At 41.2% G+C, this 21159-nt stretch overlaps 1 protein-coding gene across 4 annotated transcripts in view; it reads right to left on the bottom strand.

Moving 5' to 3' along the window:
- THSD7B (thrombospondin type 1 domain containing 7B) overlaps positions 1-21159 on the bottom strand; it is a 300207-nt gene that overhangs the window by 246101 nt on the left and 32947 nt on the right. For all 4 annotated transcript variants that reach the window (XM_077181738.1, XM_054636437.2, XM_077181740.1 and 1 more), the window contains exon 2: positions 39-132. The gene's annotated coding sequence lies outside the window, so the exon portion shown is untranslated. The remainder of the gene's footprint in view (positions 1-38; positions 133-21159) is intronic.

Here is a 21159-nt window from a genome sequence, read left to right as displayed (position 1 = left end):
CAATTCAGCATTTTTTGCCCATCAGGATGGCTGCTCACCTCACACAGAAGAGCTGAGGAGGAGCAACTCGCCCAGTGCCTTCAGCATCGCCGTCACCATCTATGGCGGTGGGAAAACAGAGTCAGCAGCTTTCTGTCAGGGAAGGACAAGGAGTTAGTGACACTGGCTCCAACACCAGCTCTGTAGGTTTCACATACAAAAACACAAAAGCAGGGAAGACATTATTCAGATTTCAGCACTGGAGGGGAGCCATACGCCCAGCCCTACACAGACAGCGCTCACTGCACTTGCAGGGCAGCCCTCCAGGGCCAGAAAATGCCATAAAACCTCCAAAACCTAAACAGGCAGGGGTGTGAAATGGGCAAATCCAAGGACACCTCAGATAACAGCTGATAAAGATGCTGAGGTTTTTAATGAAGCACGAGTAGGGCTCAGGAGCTGCTTTCTGAATGCGCTGCCTTCATCTCAGCACTCAAAGGGTCAGCAAACAGCAGCACGTCCCTGGGAGTAGCAGCCTCCTGCCCAAAACAAGGAGTTTCATTCTTTGGGCAGGACTACAAAGATAACTGGCTGCTGCTCCCCACTGAGCAAGAACAGAGATTACATTAAGTCAGAAAAAACAGAAATAAATTAGACACCATGGCATGGGCTCTAATCTCCTCCACCCCAGCAGAGCTCAATAGATTCCACTGATTTACACCCCAGCAATGCACAATAAAAATTTGTCTGTGTGTCTAGGTTTGTGTAACACAGTTTGGAACGGTAGCTGCTCTGTCCTGATATGATAAAAAATTATTGCACAGGCAACATATGCTATCTGCAGAAACATGAATAAATTGCATTATGAAGGCCACCAACACTTCACATCAAATTTAGTTACATGATATCTCAGCTCCCAAATGTGTCAGCATGGCTAGCTGTAAACTGGCAAACGCAGATGAAAAAGGAGAAAAAAAATGAAATTTATATTTAAAAAATTGATTTCATTGAGACTAGTCATTAAATTCATGGAATTGCTTAAATATCATAAAATCATAAAATGGTTTGGGTTGGAAGAGACTTTAAAGCTCCTCTCATTCCAAACCCTTGCCATGGGCAGGGACACCTTCCACTGTCCCAGGTTGCTCCAAGCTCCATCCAGCCTGGCCTTGAACACTCCCAGGGATGGGGCAGCCACAGCTTCTCTGGGCACCCTGTGCCAGGGCCTCTCCACCTTCACATTAACATATTCTTTCCTAAATATGTTCAAGGCATATGCTTTAGTCTGAAAAAATATCTCCCTCTTCCAAAATTATCTGGATTTAGTCAATATCCCTTATAATCCAGGCCTGGCCAGTTCATAGTTTGCACTAATGGATTCTCTTGAAATTAAATAATGAGGTGCTGTTTCAATATTTGGAGGATTAGTCACAAGCATCCTTGTCACTCTATTTGGTTGGTATGGAATCTTGTTTAGAAAAACAAGGATATCATCATTAGCTGTAATGGCTGGGAATATCCAGGCAGCCTTGAAAAAGACACGTGCAAGTTTTCTAATGATCATAACTACACATTTACATTTCCTAATCCACTGCTAATTCTCTTAATGACATAATTTAATCAAACTAGTTTTGAAAAGCAAACTTATTTTAGAAACCTGCATTTCTGCTGAAAGCATGGCATTCCAGGGACAAAATGCTGGAAATAAGTAAACATGTACACAGCTGACAAGTATCTTATTGCTGAAGTGATCAAAATTTAATTTAATTTTCACTCTCAATGGAATATCCAACAGCCAAATTCCAGTCTAATCCCTGCTTAGCTAGAGAGGGGGAAAAGCCTCTGGGAAACTTTTCCCATTTTCCAGCCACTGCTGAGCAGTCAAAGGCAGGTTTGGTAGGCACTGTGCTAGTCCAAGACACATCAGAGTCCTCAAAATCATCCAACACTAAAAAATAAAAGACTGATGGTCCAAATTTGACTGTACACTCTCACATAATGCACAGTAAAGAAGGGACCAGTTGTTCTTTCTCCAGGTCTCCAAGGGGCAGGGGTTTCTCCAATCCTTCTGCTCCATTTCTATGGTTCAGGCAAGCTCAGCCTGGCTCTGCTCCAACACGGATTTACAACGTATTTAATACTGAATTTAGAAAAAGATCCATTTAAACTGATCCAAACCTGAGACATGATTTCAGCTTGTCATACATCAGTTCAATTCCCCCTGACTTCACTGGGAGTTGTGACCTTTCCCATCATGGGTAAATCTGACCTACTTTTTTGTATGAGATGGGAATGCTGACAAGGACACCTGGGTAGCTCTCTCCATTTCAAACACATGATGCAATTAGAATAATCCCAAAGACTTTGAATAGCAACAACAAAAAAGAAGAGCCATTACAGATGATATGTGTGGCTATAAATCATTTGGCAGGTGTCTAGCACAAAGATAAGCATCATTAATCATGAATAAATTTTCTTAATACAAATGTAAGTAGTAACTGTGCAACTGTTTGCCTGTTACACACAATCCCACTGCGTGTGATATCCCAAGATAATCTGGATGTTTATATCATACTCTTTATCCTCAGATAAAGAGGCCTTGCCTGCTCAGAAAGCTGTTATCCAAAAAGCTAGTTCTATTGTAAAGCAGCAGAATGCCTGACTTGTAGCAGCAAAGGCTGATCACCACAGACAAGAACTGCTGACCATCCCTGGGGGAGAGATTTCCAAAAAACCACAAATGCTAGTGTTACAGGCACAGAGTGTAACAAAATAGAGGTGTTTGGATAATCACATATGCCAGACCAGGAACAGGCACTCAAATGTAAGTACCTATGTGCCCAGTCTTTTATTTAATGATGAACATAGTTACACTAAACTTCCCTTACACTTCCATACCTAAAACACACCCTACACATTTCTCCCCTTACACATTTGGAGGGACACAGTCTTCTGGTTAAAGCAGAGGCACCCAAAGTTCACTCCACTTCCAACTCTGCCAGAAGCTTCCAGTGCAAAAAGTCACCCAAGGTCACGCTCCAACACTAAAGCTCGATTCTGCAAGCGCTCCCCGTGATTTCAGCAGAGTGACTTTGCACATATGAGAATGGCAGCTTGATTTTCTATACCTCTACTGCCTCACCTCCAAACATTCACTGAGAATATTTGCTCTTCTTCCAGGAGCATTTGAGAAAATCCTGGTTAAAAACATCCAGAGCGAGTGAGTGAGGTTTATACATCAGGTTGACAACTGCCTGACAGCACCTTTACCACTTTTGTCCTAAGTGGTCACTTACTGGGAATCCCAACATTAACTTGCATAGTTCTTTGGTAATTTGCTACAATAATTGTAAGGGTAAATAATGCCTGAAAAAGTATTTAGTGTTCACACATCTTCATAGAAAAGACCCTTCCAAATAACGAGCACAGTCCCAACCAGCCTGCTTTGGGTGGGAGGAATCCTGCACAACCTCCAAACCAGCAAAGCTCAACAGAAATTTCATGGTCCATCTTCAGATATAAACTTCAGCAACCCTCCTCAATAATCCACTGCTAGAAAGCTCAGTAAGTCATCACTATCATCACCAGTTATATTTGAAAGCTTGGGTATCTTAGAGATGTTCATAGTCAAAACAGTAAGAATCTATTAATTATTTTCCTTTATTCTTCTATTCAATTGCATCCAATTCTTGTTCCAAAGCTATAGAAGACCCAGGAATTTAAAAGCAAACATATGAAATTACTGTACTGCCAATTAATTGCTTCTTAACTTACATCAACCTGTTTGGGGTAAAAAACACGAATCCTAAGTTTTCCTCCTTCAGTCTCTGTACAACCTAAAAATGTAACAAAAGCAGGTTTGAATTTAGAAGCTTAATTATAAACTTAGCTAAGTGGATTATAATGAAAGATGTTCCAGCAAGGGAGCTCAGACTGATGCATTATGACTACATTAAGGAAAACACCAGAGAATAGACTTTCCATCAGTAGAACAACTTTAATTACAACAGTGCTGGAGCAGAACTGTTCTGTTAAACAATGCTGCTCTTACTTCTCCTTCACTCTGAGTACTTCCAATGCACTCCACGGGAACACACTTGACTTTCAAGAATATAAAGTGAATGGGGTTTGCAGACTCTTCCCAGGAACCTGGTTCAGGAGATCAGTTAAACACAGCTGAAGCAAAACTTGCTTTATTTGCACACAAACATGGGAGATTTACACTTGGCAGGAGACTTCCAAGGAAAGGATTCCAGAATTTGTGCAAGGCACCATCCTGTCCATGACACAGCCATCCACAGCCCCCAGGCCCACTGAGAGCAGAAGAAATGATCTCAACAACCAAGAGCTCCCCAACATCTCCCTCTACAAACTGCATTCAGTGTGACCCGAGTGAAATCCAAGCCCTGGACTTCTCAATGGGATTTAAGAGCCACAGACCTTTTGGTGTTGTATCAGCACTCAAAGTAGGGTAATTTACCTTCACAAATGTTCTTCAGGCCATTATCATACCCCTTGCAGCAGGAACAAGTGCAGAGCAATTAAGATCAAAATGCTCAAGACTGTCAATAGGCTTCTCTCGTGAACTCAGGAATTGATTTTTTTTTTTCTGAGCAGCAGAACAGAGAAAGTGTCCAACAACTTTTAAGTAACCTTTTCAGGCTGCTCGTGCACTTTTATATATTTAATTAAATACAAAAAAAAAGGCTGCAGAAACTCAAATCAAACATCTCATCAACACACCAACAATCACCTTAGAAACTTACAAAGACCCATTTTTGGGGGGATAAATAATTTTGGGGGGTTATTTTATCTAGGTTATGTTTACAACCCTTATACATTATAGCTGAATGCCTCATGCCAGCCTTCTCAGCCAGCACAGCAGAACACAGCCTGGAAGCTCAGTGATTTCTTCACATTATAGCACATCCTTTCTGTAACAACAAAACTTTATAGCTTTGAGGGACAAAAAAAGTTTCTTTTTGTTTATTTTTCAATGGATAGAGAAAAGTTTGAGTCTATTATCAATACACTGCTCTGCTGTAGCTTTTATCATTGGCAATGGATGAACTGAAGGTCCTTTGAAACTCAGCTGTATCTAAGAATTGCTGTCACAGTTGCACAGATCTTGGATTACTGTTAAATTGCAATTAAACAAAGGCAAAGGGAGCTGGCACTACTTCCAACACCATTTCAGTAAATGCTATTGCAAGTTTTTGTTCAAAGAGGATTACTCTCACTTCACTGGCAAAGCATTGCATATAATGCACATTCAGCAGTATAATACCATTTTCAAAACTAGTATTTGAAATTATTTTCCTTTAAAAGGCAAACCTGGAAATCAGACTGAGTAGAGAGCCATGTCCCTACTTTAGCAGCAGGACCATTCACACGGAAAACAACAGAAAGGTTCAAAGTCACCAATTACAAGGCAGCAGAGTTTCAAAAAAAGAATAAACAACCTCATAACCTCTGCTGCTGGAACAATGGCAGATTTCCTGAGCATTTCCATTAAAGTGCTTTCAGTTCAGAAATTAAATTGCTTTACTGCAGTGATTTTCTTCTGCATTCTGATATTACTTTATATTATTTGACATTAGTACAGCATCACAGGCTGTAGGTCAGAGGGTTTTTTTTTTCCTCTCCTCACTGGAATATGGCCACCACGTAGAGTTTATCAATCTTAAACACAAGGTCAGAATAATACAATCAAGTACCACCAGGCATATGAGCTCAGCAAAGACTGGGGCTCTGCTTGGCAGGGAAGGACCATCTGCTTCCCTGCCACAGGACTGGTGTAGCTGGAGCTTATCCCCAATTTAAATTGTTACATTCTACACTTCCACACATCCACCAGAGCGATGCATGCACACACCCAAACCCCTCACCAAAGAAACCACTGCAAAGAGGCAGAAAATCTTACCATTTTACCTGTTAATCAGTTCTGGGGAGACTCTGTGGGCTTCAGTGTTGAACTTCTAACCACTGGTGACTTTGGCTAAAATAGCCAGCCAAACATGCAGAGGCCACCCTCAGTACTTCTTACATGTACAATTTTCCTTCTGCTGTAACACACACTAAGAATCATTTCTTTTCCACAAGATCTGTGCCTCTATTTGTAGGCAGTCATTAGCATTTTGCCATTTGCACTACCTAGCTGTAGCCCATACCCAAATGAGCTAATAAGAAGAGACACACACACACACATCCACAAAATAGATCCCATTTCAAAAAACTCATTTCCAAAGTGCTGAAATAAACATTTATTCCAATGCGTCCTCTGCCATCAGCTGTTTATTTCAGTGCACCAAAGAACAAACTTGTAGGAAAGGAGAAAATGAAGAGCACAATGCATGGCAAACACTGAACACACAGGCTCTACAGAGTTCATCAAGCCCTGACACTGGACTTCTTCATTTCCTATCAGACACCATCCATGAAATCTTGTGATGAAGTCTCCTATCACCAAGGCTTCATCATTGCTAGAAAATAAAATTCTGTATAAGTCAGGTCCCGTGTCAGAATATGTATTTTAAATAATTACACCTGGATTTGTCAAAATTAATTAAAAATATTTTGTGATTCCTTAATACTGATTCATTGATTTTCCTTCTATTTACTTTACAACATTGATGTTAGTGGGCCAGGCAGACACTGTCACAAAAGCATAAAGAATTGTAGTATTGCTAAAATAAAAAAAAAATAAAGATTAAAAATTAAATAAAAAATAAAGCCTTAGTGAAGGCTAAAAACACATATAAAAAACATCAAATATTGGTATAAAGAACCTCTAAAATTTGCTTCCTGAACACACACAGATGCCAATGTGCACACACTGCACTCTGAATTCAGCTTTTACTGACTGCCACACAAACTCCAACTCACCAAGAGCAACACAGTGCAGTGGTATAAGGCTTGTACTGAAAAGCAGCATCTGCTTTTTAGCTGGAATTCATTTTCAGAAATGCACGAGCTGCTCCTTTTACCAAACTTCCTCACACTGCCACATTTAGGACTCCAGGGAAGTTTTCCAGGCCTCCTTTTCTGCCATGGCAGTACCCAGGGTTGATCTGCCTCTGCAGAAGACACACACAGCAGCCCAGTGCCACACCAGCACACCCCATCACCCCCTCCAGAGAGGGAAGAGCACCAGGCACATGCTCCAGCTCAGCTGGCCCTGGGATGTGTGCCCAAAACTCAGGCATTCCCAGGCACTTGGCAAGAGCTGCAGAACCTGGTGTAAAAATGTGTGGTTTCCTACCAAAGCCCATTCAGAATACCTGCACATTTATTTAAAAGTGAACTTGCTTTCAACCCAGGGTTAACTATGCACGGCAGCAACAAAAAGCTCCAGATTGTCACAGAGGCAGTTAGAAAGGATGGCACCACCCTTCAAAGATCTAGTCAGGAATTCTGTGATTCTGTTACCTTTCCCATTCCCATTTATTTTCCCCTGTTGCTGGCTATAGTCCCTCCCTGTATTTTATCACATAGGAAAGTCTTATCTTTTTAGGCTGAAAAATATCTTTGCCCTGAACACATTATAGTATGATTCACACAGGGGGCCCTGACACTGTAGCAGTATTGACACAAAAAAATAACCATAATGATATGAACTGCTAAAAGACCTCGCTGTGACACTGTTTAAGCAAGGTCAATTGCCTGTGCAGGTTGTTCCTACCAGAGTTCACGTTACATCACTGGTCCCATCATCCTGACCTTCCCTGCTGTCATCCCCATCACAGTTCAATTAAGAGAGGAGTCCTGCAGTGGCTTGATGAGCATCTGCTGCCTCTACCCGGCAGTAATTCAATAAGGGAACGCCATAGGAAGAGATAATGAGAAGTCAGACCAGTTGTTCTGTCTCCCTCCAGGACAGCAGATGAGTTTGGTTTATGGGAAAGAGCGTGACCTATGAAAATTATCAGTTAATTTTATATTTCAGAGCCTCAACATGTAACTTAAAGTGTTGTCTGGTTTCTCTGGTGGTGCTGCCCACAAGGATCCAGAACCACTTTTCCTGGTGAGTCCCTGATTAACAACCCTTCCCACACCAAAAGGATTAATCTTTGCGAATTTTCTCTCTGCCAGTTCCACCAAATAAATGGTTCCATTCATGCATCCAGCAGTGGTTGGTCTGAGCTAAACAATTAAACACCTGAGCAGAGAAAACGGGCCAAAACTACTACAGAAGTAATTCAGGCAGAGTGAAATTCACACAAACATCAAACCTGGATGAAACACTTCCACAGAACAAAAATCTCCTACTGTAGATAGTGACAGCTGGGTGTTCTCTCCCTGCCCCACAGGACACACTACTCACTGGTGTCCAATTGTTATTTCTGCCTCCATTTTCTTCTGCACCTTTCCAGCAGAGACTTCCCTTAACTTCCACCTATCCTCTGACTCTCTCCTGTTGCTTTAGGAACATTTATTCCATCAGCAAAAACCCAGAGCCACCTACAGTCCTTCCATCTCCTATTCCACCACTGGATGTCACAGGGACTGTGTCTGAGGGATTTGGCTCTGTGTGGATTTATTTTTGCCTAGTGATTGTAGTGTCCTTATGAGTTTTGCAGCTTTATTTCAACAATCTCATTCACTGAAATAGGACATTAATTTGATTTCAAATACAATTTTCTATTTTATGTCTCCTTAATATCATTAAGGCACAGATTTACTGAAGATGATAGGCATGAGAGGAGGAAAAAGGAAGATACATTTCCTCCCTGAGTTCTGCAAGGTGATCAGTGAACCACAGTGAATTTACACAGCTGCCCATTCCCACAGCTCCACATTCACAGCTTCATTTCTCTCAAGATCAGCTTCATTTGAGCCATGTCCTTTCCCATCACACAATTATCTGCACTGCCCCAAAGACTGCTTGCCTGCTCTGGCCACTCTTCCCTGTGAGTATACAGTCATCAGGGCATTCATTCCTCATTCCCAGGACAAGACACAGCCCTACTTCAGCCAAACCTTCTGCTCAAAGTAGGGCCAGACAGCTGTGAATCTCACAAGGTACTTGACACTGTCCCCAAATTCTTGTTTTGTTTCTGTTCCCAGCAGAGAGCTCAGTCTGCCAAGCTCATGCAAACTGACATGAGATCTGAGGCTGTGCTTACCCTCAATCCAAGTCCCACAATCAGGACTTTCCTCCATCTCAATACATTTTCTTTTCTCCATTCAGTTCTGCCACCTGTTTCATCACCTGCTGCACATCTCCTCCTCAGCACCTTGTCCTTAATCCTCAAATCCTTTCTATCCTTTGCCCTTAATTCTCTCCCATACTAAACTAGTTGAGTTCTTCCAAAAGGCAACAGATATAATTTTATTACATCTACCACTTTTTCTCAGCTTGTTTTCTTATACCTTTTCTCACCCTACAGCATTTTGCTCCTCCTCCTAACTAGCCCTTTATTCACTTGCATTTCCCTTCTATTTTCTAATTCCCTGGGAGTCATTTTCATCACTCTCACATATTCTTCTCTATTGTTTTTTGCCTTTTTTTCCTCCCTTGCAGAAGCTTGGAGAGGAAACGCTAGACACAGTACATTATATCCAAAAGAGGATACTATAACAATTTTACAGTTACAAATAATCAGCATTTAAGAAATCCTGGAATTAAGGTTGCCTTGCAGGAATGTATTAAGATAGTCAGGTTTCGTGATTATATCTATTTTTACCATATTACTAAAATCTATATTAAAATACAATTTAAATCTATCTTTGGCTTCTTTTGCTTTTATCTATTCATCACACTTGCTTTCAACCCTCTCTTAAAGCCTTACTCATACTTCTCTTTGAAACAGGCAGAAAGTACCTGTAAATCCAATAACTGCAATTACAGAAAATATTATTTACTTTACTCTTAGCAGCTATGTGCACCATTAAAAAACAAAAAAGGCTTTTTTATTTAAATATATGGGGTTAAAAAACTCAAAACTTGATATGGACTAGATTCCATCTGGTTAAAGGAAGAATAGACATGGCCTGTGCAACAAATGCTGCTAGAGAAATTAGTCATGTTCACTGGCTACTTTTGATTTAAAGCTGCATCTCAGCCTTTATAGCAACACAAAGCAGATATACACCATATATATAACCTATATAACTATATATAGTCAGTCCTACAGGGCACACCTGTAAGCTGCAAGCAAGGCATATAAAACACTTTCAGGAGAAGGATGGAAAACAGCTCCAGTGCCAAGACCAACAGGGGTATTTTAGGAACCCAGCAGTAGGAGGAACCTGCTGAAATTCCTCAGTTCCAGTTATCCATACTTGTCTTGCACTTTGTCCACTGAAGTTTGGGATGGTTACAGCAGAAAGATGTTCAAAAACACATCTGTCATACTAGCCAAGGTCAACTCATCAGGCTTTTGCAGGTTAATAGACTTCCCTGCTCACTTTTTACACTTTTCCCCATTAGCTGAATTAATAAGTCAATTAATGCATAAAGCCTTCTGTAAAAGCACACCCAGATGGATGTTTACCAGACTTCAGCCTTCCTTTCTATGTGTTTCAGAATTTAAATAAAAATTGAGCCAACCTTCTGGAGAAATCAGTGCTGGCAGAAGCTCTCTTAGTGGGTTCACACTAAGAGAAATTAACAGCTTTTGCAGTGAAAAAGCTGTACTTATACCTGAATAAAATAGTCCTGCTAACTGAAAGTATTTAGGACTTCTTTTAGCAATGCTCTCAGTATTAAAAGCTGCATCTGCTTCCAGAGGCTTGAATTCCACATTATTTGAACTATTTTACATTCCTGCAGCATTTTCTTCCCTCAGAAAGATGGGAGTCTGAACTAAATACAGGACTTGATAGCAGCAGTAATCCAATATATCTGATTACATAAACAAATCTAAAATTAAATTAGAATTTAAATGGCAGAAATAAATATATTGCAAGCCCTGAGTATTTCTTTAAAAATTGGCCTACCAGGCAATATTTGGCAGAGGCAGTACAAGAGCTGGGCCATAATTCTATGGATATTTTTTTCTTTATGTGGTAAAACTAGCAGGGAACTGGGTTACAACTAGAGCTAAACTCCACTTACTATGTAATTTTTACTCAGTACCTGAGTCCTTTTCTAAAGGACTGCAATTGCTTTGAGTTATACAAAAAGATTGATCTGTAGAAAGTGGAAAATGTCTCCTGTCCTACTTTCAAGAGTGGGATTTTGTCATGCCAGCAAATGTTTTGTAGGATCATTTCAACTCTAAGAGAAAGGGGGAAAAAAATAGAATTTTTGTCCTGTGGGAAGAATTTCCTCTGAACTACAGGAAAACACATATTAGCAAATATAAATACACTTAAAATCATGGGCTCTGCTTTTCCTCTATTTGTTACTTTTCCTGCTAAACAAATTTAGCAGTGATTTGGATTTGGTGTTAATGAATGCCAAAAGCAACTTGGCTTCCTCTTGCCAAGGACCTCCATAAACTGCAGTTCAGCAAAACAAGACAATCTTCTTATCCTGTGTAAGAGCTCAATTAAATCATCATTTTAACATAATCCTATTTAGTGGCTCTCACATTTTTTGTCCTGATGCTAGTGATGCTAATGGCTTTAAAAAACAAGGAAAGTAAATATGCATAGATAGAAAGGATGGACAGAAGAGAGGAAAATGCAGCTTCTGTTGCACTGAAGATCATTTGATGGCAGAAAAAACCAAAATAACAGCAAACAAAACCAAGGAACCCCAAACTCAGAAGCATGGAAACAGCCTGCACAGAACATAAAATCCAACAGTTTTCCTGGACCCCAGCCCAATCTTTCAAACACAATATAATTGTGAGTTGAGAAAACTGCTCCAACCAAAGACTTCCAAGCAATTTTCCAAAGTTTTACTGCTTCAATCTACAATACTTACTTAGAGGTCAACACCTTGCTAAGGAAATCAATTATTATTACAACAAACAATCAAAAAACCACACAAGAGGGCTCTAGAACACCCCTGGAATGCACACAGCTCTTTATGCAGAAGCGACTAATCTCTCAGAGTACTATGTAAATTGGTTAAGCTTAAGAGTTGCATTTAAAATTATCCTCAATATCCATTACAAAAGAGAGGTACCTACCCACTGATAAATTAGCAATTGTAATAAGGGACTGTAAGGCTAAGGGTAAATTGATTGTTGTTCCTAATTTTTCCTTTATTTTAATCCAAAACTCTCCAAACTGCAAGAAATAAAAGTACAGGCAAGAGGGTGAGCAAAAAGCTTTTGACTGCATATAAAACATCTAAAAATAGTGCTTCAGTATATTTCCATGTGCTGGAAACAGCAGTGAATATCATCTATATAAATCTATTCCTAGCAGAGGTTTTCAGCAGCATCCAAGACTTGAGAATCAATTGTAAATTTGTATTTTAGATTAATCAATAAGAAAAAGCACAAGACACGCTTTAAACAATATGCAGCATTTAGCAGGCAGATAGAGCTATGCACCACCTCATACAAAATAGATAGAGACATTATTACAAGCCATATATTTTTAATCTTAAGGAATTTATTTGGGAGGAGCTTAAAAAAAATGCTTTTAGGGAACCACTTGAGGAGGTTTGTTAGTGATGTAGCCTCTGCCAAGGATGAGGGTGCAGGATGCACATGGGGGATCTGGCTGGTGCCAGTGGCTCCGTGGGGAAGGCTGGAACCCACCCACCCACCCACACACACACAAAAGGGAGGGTTTCCCACAGATCCCTGTGATGTGCCAACACCTCCAGCAGCTGAAGAGCTGCACTGGAATATCAATGTGTGCCCTACCTTCAGATGAACGAGCTGCCAGCACCAGGGAGAACAAAGGCAGGTTCACAACGACACAGAACGTAGAGAAGCTGCAGACTCCTTTGGCGAGCCCACCCTGAGAGAAGGTCACCTCAGCAAAGCCATGAGGACTCTCCAGGCTCAGATCAATGCTGCCAGGCTCACTGAAGCAGCTGTCACTCTCAACACTCAATAGGCCACAAATCCCACAGGAATAAGTGACAGATGTCACATCTCCCAAGAGTGAAATGATGATAGCATATACTCAGGAACTGATGGCCAGCTCAGAGGTGCTTCTCCTCTTTGCTGGCAAGATTGATGTCTGGTGTGTCTACAGGGGAGCAGCACTTAATCCATGAGGGAACATTATAGAGACACTGATAGCCTATCCTACACCAACAAGAAAAAAGGACTTTTTCTCCTCTATTTCTGGATTAGGCCAATTGCTATCAGATATTTGAATGATGACCCTGGGAAATGACTCCATCTCTAACAAAACTTGTACCAGCATCAGAATCAAACTGAGCAAAACCATCTCATTCTGATGCCAGTTTGACAGATTGTGGAAGTGGTACAGCAGGGTCAGGGAGGCACCAAGACCCCAGAAGAGGGCAGCAGCATTGCTCCAGGCAAGGGAAGGTCTCTGCAGCAGCGGCAGCAGGACTCTGACCCTCTGTAAGGTGCATCACTTGAGATGAAACCTCTCAGGGATGGAAGTGCCAGTAAACAGTCATGCACCAGCTCCAGTGAATCACCTAAACATTTATCTGCATGGTTTTGTTATCTCTTGGCAGCCTAACACAATCTTGCCATGCCCTGCACACTCCACCAGCAAACACTGAACCTTAACACAATCCGTGATCTGAGACAGAACAAATGTTCCCATTTTTGTGGTATTTCAGTGCACACTTTATGCACTCAAACTGATATACAGACACTGGAACACAGGGAAAACACTGCTCATTTCCTCCCTTCACACATTTGCTGTATTAAATATCTTTTAATTAATGGAAAACAACTTGTAGAGAGAAATAAGTCTGAAGTTGACTTTCCCTTTTGTCTCACATAGCATTTCTCATCAGAGAAAAGACAGAGTTGCTCTCAGAGCTAAAAATAAACATAATATTCTAAGAAAACAGGTTAATTAGGAATGAAGTTACAGCAATATAACTCTGCTTTTGTACATATACACTTCTCTAAGTATCCTCATGCAAGTCTATACCTTAACAGCTCTTCAAACACACCCACCAGAATCTGCTCAACATCCATGCCTGTTTCCATTCTAATCAGGTTTCTGTAAATTCAAAACCCATTCAAAGGTTGTTTGCTACTGTTTAATTAACTTCTGAACGAATAAAGAGATACCTGTTTTCCCCCAAAATTTGTAATTTCATTTTTGGTAATAAACACTGACACTGTTTAAGGAGATCACTGTGCACATCCAGTCTTACTTCCTGCATTAAACAGACCAAAGACCCATTCTGAAAATACATGTATCCATGCCAAAACTTCTACTGAAGCTATGATGTGTACTTTAAACATGGATCTCACTTTGCTTTGAAAGTGTTAAGAGTAGGGAAATAAGAAATTGTGTATTTATGTAAATTCTTCTTGCAGTTAAACATCATTTATAGCTATAAATTTGAATTTTAAAGTAACAAATTAACAAACAAACATGTTTGTAAGCAGTGAACCCTGTCTCTTCTGTACATTTCCATTCCAATGCAGCAGTATGAGTCTGACTGATGGGAAAAAATGACTGGGGGGAAAAAAAGAAAAATCATTCTAACCTTTTTAGGACTACCCTCAAATGTGACCAGTGATTTCAGGTGCTCCTTAAAAGACACAGCAAATGGGCTGGGATTGCAGAAAGCAGGTGATGAGAAGCTCCAGAAGCCAGACTCTTTTACAGGCATCTTAGAGAAATGAAAAAGAAATGTATCCAAAATTATTCACATTACATACACTACTGCAAGCTCTCTTCTGATTGCCTTAGGGGGGTTAGAACAGCAGCCTGTGAAAAATAAGCGTCCATCAGGCTCCTTGTGATTTCCAGACACGCTCAAAAAAAAGGTTATGCTTATATATAATCCTGACATGCCAAGTGTTATTTGGGGATTTCAAAAGACATTGTAACGATCCTAATAAAGGCCATTATATATTGCTATAGGATATGAAAAATAATAGGATAGATTAAAAATGTTTTTTAAAAGCCCAGCTTGAGCAAACACCTAAGCTTTTGTAAAGAAGCGACTCCCTTCTGAAAGGACCCAGTTTAAAAGTCTGCACTAGAGGAGAGGTGGAAGAGGAAGGAGAAAAAACCTACAAAAATTATGTCTAGACAGATCTGGTACATACACTTCTTAATTAGTGTAATATATATGAATTTTTTATGACAAAAAAATCAACTTCTTTTAAGAAAGAAAATCAGTATGAATTAAAAGCTCTCTCTAAATCTTTCTTTAAAAGCCTACAAGGAACACTAGATAAATCCTGTATCAAAGGAATTTATGCCATTTGATATGAAGTATTACAATACTGGACCTGGGTCTGCCATCCCTGAACTCAAATGAAATTTTTTAGCGACCTAATCCACTTAAAACAAATTCCTTGGTTAAAGCTTGGTTCACTTTATTTCCAGAAGGAAAACTGCCTTTCTGGATAAAGCCCTGGAGCAAGTAATGTATGCAGATGTGCAGTCATATACATAAAATACACTCATTAATGTACTTACTGAATGTGTTTATTAATAACCCCATTTCCCACAGCCTCTCAGAAACATCACAGCAAGAAAGCACATACGTATTGCAGCAAAGTGCAAAGATGGAAGGAAAAAATCCATCAGAAATCAAGTTCACACATTTATTTAGCATGACATTTCAGTGCTACAGTGCCTCAAACATAAAAGTGGCCTCTTGCATCTCAAGTTGGGTTTCTGATGTAAAACAAAGTATTAAGAAAATTATCAAAATGAAATCTAAACAGTAGCTACCCATCCTCCTTGCTAAAAGTTATGCTCTCATTTTAGAAGCAATTAACTCAAGCACAATCCCATCAGAGAGGAAAATGTAAATCTTTATTTCCTTTAAGGTTTTACCTAATTAAGGAGGTGTCTCATGGATGTACTGAGGCCTGGATTTGTATGGATGCTCCCTAGATGCTTCCCTCCAGTTTCAACACAACCTCAGCTGGTTCATCAGCTCAAACTCCTCCTCACACCTCCACTCTCCACTCAGGCAGCAGCAATGGATGGGATGCCCACCACACATGGAATGCTCACCACACACAGGGTGCTGCAGCCTTCCCACCTGTGGGAGCAGTGAGTTTGTGCCTGCTCCAGGCAGACACCAGCCCCCACTCCACAATTACAGAAATGAAATTGCCTTGGACACACCTACCACCATGAAATTTGGTTCAGACCATGCAGCAGAACACAGGCACGCACAGTCCAGGCTAAAAATAAAATTTAATAGTACATTACACACAAGCTCATAATCAATTAGCATATATAATTTGGCAACACATTCTATATTATTTGATACAAAATTGATTGTCTGCAACTGGCATGATACAAGACCTACAATTAAAATTAATCACTCCTACTACAACAGGAAAAATATTTCCTCCATATCCCCCTACAGTGCACCACTACTTTGTTTCTTTTCCTTAAGGACCCAATCTGTAAATTCTGCTACTATATCAGAATCTCCTTTATCTCAGAAGAGGAAGTTTTGTCTCTTTCATGGTGGCAACATAAAATCTGCAGACACCACCTTGAATGCATCCTAAGAGATGCTCAGAAATCCAACAGAAAATTAAAAGCACCTGAACACATCTTAATGCTTTAGAAGAGCACAGTGTAGGGAGAGGGAGGAATTTTTTTTTAAATACAAACCTGATGTTTTACATTAAAATACCCAGTACAAAACTGCAAGACAGGACTGTGCCAATGCACCCTGAATGAGCATCCAGACCAAGACCCAGAGCCCCACAGAGCCATAGGGGCACAGATGGTTTGAACTAACATCCACTTCTGGATCTGCTGGTGCAGGTGAAGCTCAACAGAGAAAACCCAAACCTGGTACTGCTGGGGTGCTGAGGGAGGCAGCAGCAAGAGCCCTGTCCTTGCACACCTGCAGTTATGGGGTGGATGGGGGAGCTCCCCAGGCTGTCACCTGGGTGCCCTGGAGCCTCCTTGCTGCAGGGACTGCAGGGACCCTGCTGCCACCCCAGGGCAGGAGCTCCATGAGTGAGCAAAACCCAGACTTTGTCTCTGCCAGCCCCAGCTGCTGCTCCAGGGGTGCCTGAGCACAACAGCAGCTCTCCCACACCAAACTGCTTTCCCTTGCTCCTCACAGCAGTTAAGCAGCACACAGAAAATTGAATCATAAGGGCAGACAAATAATACATCACACACTGCAGTGCCAGGAAATCTTCCTGTCTTTTGAAAGAAACTTACTGCTGAAGCCTTAATTTGAGGGAATTGAAAGCCTCATAACAATTTATGTTGGATTAAGGTTCCTGCCCAGTTAAATGCCAATAGTGACAGTCCTAGATGAGTTCCCATCTTATGACCAAACACCAGCCACATGCTTACAGGCACACTGTATTTATCTGCTTTCCCTCACTGCAGATTATGATCCTCAGGGGATGCAAAATCTCACAGTTCGACAACACCAGCTAAGAACTATGCTCAATCTTCCAAGCACCTCCAGTAGCTGGTGGGCACCTTCACTGCTCTCAAAGTTTATCACCTTAATGTGTTAAACTGATGTGATTGATGTGATTCAATACAAGTTTAAGAAACACCAGTTTCTTCGACTTGTGGGTGACATGCGTATGAAAAATCAGCATCTCCCTGAAGTCATTCTTGAGATGGCCAGCTAAGCCACTGGCCATCTTCCCATCAGCCAGTCCAAACAATTGCTGGAAGACCACTGGCTCACATCAGCTGGAGCAGGCATCCTTCAGTCTCATCCATTCTCCTAAGCTCCTAGAAAAGTTCTTCCAACTTTTGAGAGTTCATAACCCTGGTGTGAGATGCCATTCTCTGTGAAGGCAGAGTCCCCCTGCTCCCCAAGCAATGAGCCATCCCTTGCTGCAGGATCTGCCCATCACCACTCCATCAGCAGCATCAGGCAGGGAACAAAATGTCAGGCTGACACTAGTCAGGGTTTCATGCTAAATGGTCACACTTGAAACGTGTCACAAAGGAAAAATATCAAAGTGTACCTGAAATTTTAGTCCTTCTTTAGCTGCAGATTCCTTTCACAGCATCTTCGAGCTACCAGCGGCAAAGATGAATTCAGCAGCACTTCTGGCCTGCAGAGTTCCATTACCAAACCAAACCCTTCCCACCACTGTCCTGTCATGCACCTCATCTGAGCTGGAGACAAGGACAGGGGTAGTGCTGGGGCTGGGCACCTGATGCTTCTTTCCTGAGGATGGAGCTGCTCAGAACAGTTCTGGCTTTTATCTCCACTGCCTCTCTCCAATCAAAGTAAGGCTCTTCATCCTCACTGAGCCTGCTGCCCAGACAGCTGTGCCAACAAGGAATGCCTCCCACCCCCCATTCTTGTATAACACAAATGCAAGTGTTATACAAGAACAGCCTCTTCTCATGCTCTCTCACAAATGTAGGTATCTCTCCTTTCCCTTCTAGTCTTCTTCATTTCCATTTTACTTTTAATCTGCATACTTCTTCCATCCTGGTTTTAGCTCATTTACCTCACTACAAATGATTTATAAAGTTTAACAGTAATCATGTATCATTGTCGACATACATATGTTTGACTAGACTCACAGCATAGAGCTTGTTTTAGCTACTCAAAAATTATTTGCTATATAACAACACAGATGATTCACTTGATATCAGTGTTTCTGATAAGGTATGTCTGTGCTGAGAGCAAGGAGCCATAAGACAAATCTGAAGAAAGATCTGGCCACTTTCAGTGATAATTCACTGCTTCTCCTTGCAGAAGCACTGATGTATTTCGTGTCCAATCTCTGATACCTTTTAGGAGTTCTGTCTGAGAAAGCCCTGATGGGCAGAATCTCCCATCCTCCCATCCTCAAGAATTATCACCATGTCTTCCTTTCTGTAACTAAGCAATACAGACCATCTAAATAGGCACACCCAAACTATGACACAAGTTTGCCAAAACAATCAGCTAGTCCTTCAGGAGACTCAGGCTGCTCCTGGGATAAAATTCCACTCCTGAAAATCAGCATCACTGGAGAGCATATTTATTTGTCTGAGTTGTGTTAAATCCTGAAGCCTTAACATTTCTCATTGCAAATTGCCAGAGCTCTGGAGAACCCATGAAACATCAAGAGCTATCACCTGTGCTCCTGCAATTCACATGTGTTATCACCTATCACACCACAGCATGGAGCAGCCATCTCCTGTGACCTTGAAGTTGCCTCTTCCTCCTGAGAGACACAGAGCATCATTTTAATGAAGTGGTGGCAACTTCTGGAACCCCAAATCATATTGATTTTTTCATGTCTGTCTTCATACATCTGTAATCCCCAATGACTCCAACATCAGTATCAGACAGCACAGGCATTCATCTTTCAGTTTGCTGTCGAGTGAAACGCCAGCAGCTGACAGCCCCTGCTCCGTGGGCATCTATCTGCAGTGTAACACTGTTAAATGGATCTGATTCTGAAGCTGTCTCAGTCGGCATTTTTATATTTCAACACCTTTTTCATTACTTTATTGGCTTAAAAATAATGGTGGCCAAGTCCTTAAGTTCATCTCTAAAACCACAATGTACTGCTGGATGTTCCTGTGTTGGTTCCACCTGGGGATCAGAAGCATTTTTGTGCCTACAATCCCCTGGTTAGCTACATTATAACCCAAGCTGTCTGGGGGAAATGAGAGCAATACTACAGAGTGTACAAAACTTTCTCAATCTTTTCATTTGCTTAAAGGTGCCAGAACCTGCAGTATCATTACCAGAGCTCTTGGCAGTACTGGACCTGTTCTTCTCACATCTGCAAAACCTCTGCAGTCACTGAGCATCTGAGGCAGCACAGAATGCTTAAGGCTTTTCCTCCTGTTGTTCTGGGCTCTTTAATGACAATCCTGACACATGCTATACATACACAGGTAACAAGAACATGATACCTCTGTGCTCTCCTACTCTTGGCTGTCTCTTTTTAAAGAAAAGGTCTGTCACCCACCATTCCTTTCCTTGTCATGCTCATATTTACTTTCTCCAAACTTCTTAATCTAACCAAAAAAACCAAAACAGCCACACCAAAAAAAAACCCCAAATCTGTATTTAATACAGACTGAAGAACCAGCTGCTTGCACAGCCATGGACAGAAACAGTTTGCATACCAGAGCTTGGGAAGCACTTTTCAAGGAGAATCCATCTGCAGTAACTAACTCACTTAGAGCTCTAAAGCAGCTTTTTCCTTCACAGGAACGTAGGGAAGCGTTTGTTACATGGAGTCTGAAATTCAGCCTGATGGGCTCACTGCCAGTTTTTGTACACATGCATAACACACCACTGGTGGCCATGGAGCAGTTTCAGGTGTCAATCATCCCTGATTTATGAGATAAGATGTGGCTCTAACACCCAGCTCCTCAGCCCAAGCACACACAGCAGCTCTGCTCCAGCATGGAGAGAAGGAGGGCCAGGAGGAAGGACATACCTTTCTCATCTCTTACTCAGCCCCCAGCCCAACACTTTCTCCTCAGCAAAATCAATTCTTTTTACACAGGTTTGACAGCAGCAGCCTGAAGGCAAGGAATCCATAATACACCACGCTCAGATCTGTGTTTCAGTGCCCAGACAACACAGACCCACCCATCACCTGGACTTCCCAGAGCTGCCACTAGAGCTGGGACTCTGCTCCACAATTTCAAGGAGCTCACGTAAAAATTGATTCAGCAGAAGCACAGATATCTGTGTTTGTGCTGTCTATAAAAGATAAGCTGAATGATTTCTGATGACCATCTGTTAGAAATGGCTATTTAACATTCCCATTTCGACTGTAATTTCCATCCATTATTTACCAGACCCTGAGCTGTATTTGCCAATGGTTAGAAACATTATTTAAATTATAATACCGTGTCAACAACCACTACATTGCAATGTGGCATTTTGTAACACAAAGATTTGATAGAAGACAAATTCAAGCTTAAAAACTGTTTTGTACTGAGGTACAGCATTAAGCATCTCACTCAGGGAGTAGAGACTGACAAGCAGGTGGCTGAACAACCATTTTGAAAGGGATAAGAAACTGACCAGCATCCAACCAGCACAGGGCAAAATCAAATTCCAAAAAAGGCACATCCTTCCCTTTTCTTTTTCTCATTTGTTGGTTCTCATCTAATATTTCTCAAAATCCCATTCGTAAAGGTTTAAATTCTGCCTCATTCCTTTTTTGTCTCAGT

Source organism: Agelaius phoeniceus, chromosome 7, assembly GCF_051311805.1.
Source record: "Agelaius phoeniceus isolate bAgePho1 chromosome 7, bAgePho1.hap1, whole genome shotgun sequence".
In the NCBI taxonomy this organism is placed as follows: Eukaryota; Metazoa; Chordata; class Aves; order Passeriformes; family Icteridae; genus Agelaius; species Agelaius phoeniceus.
Note: the sequence above shows the minus strand (reverse complement) of the source record. Positions and strands in the feature narration are given on the sequence as shown.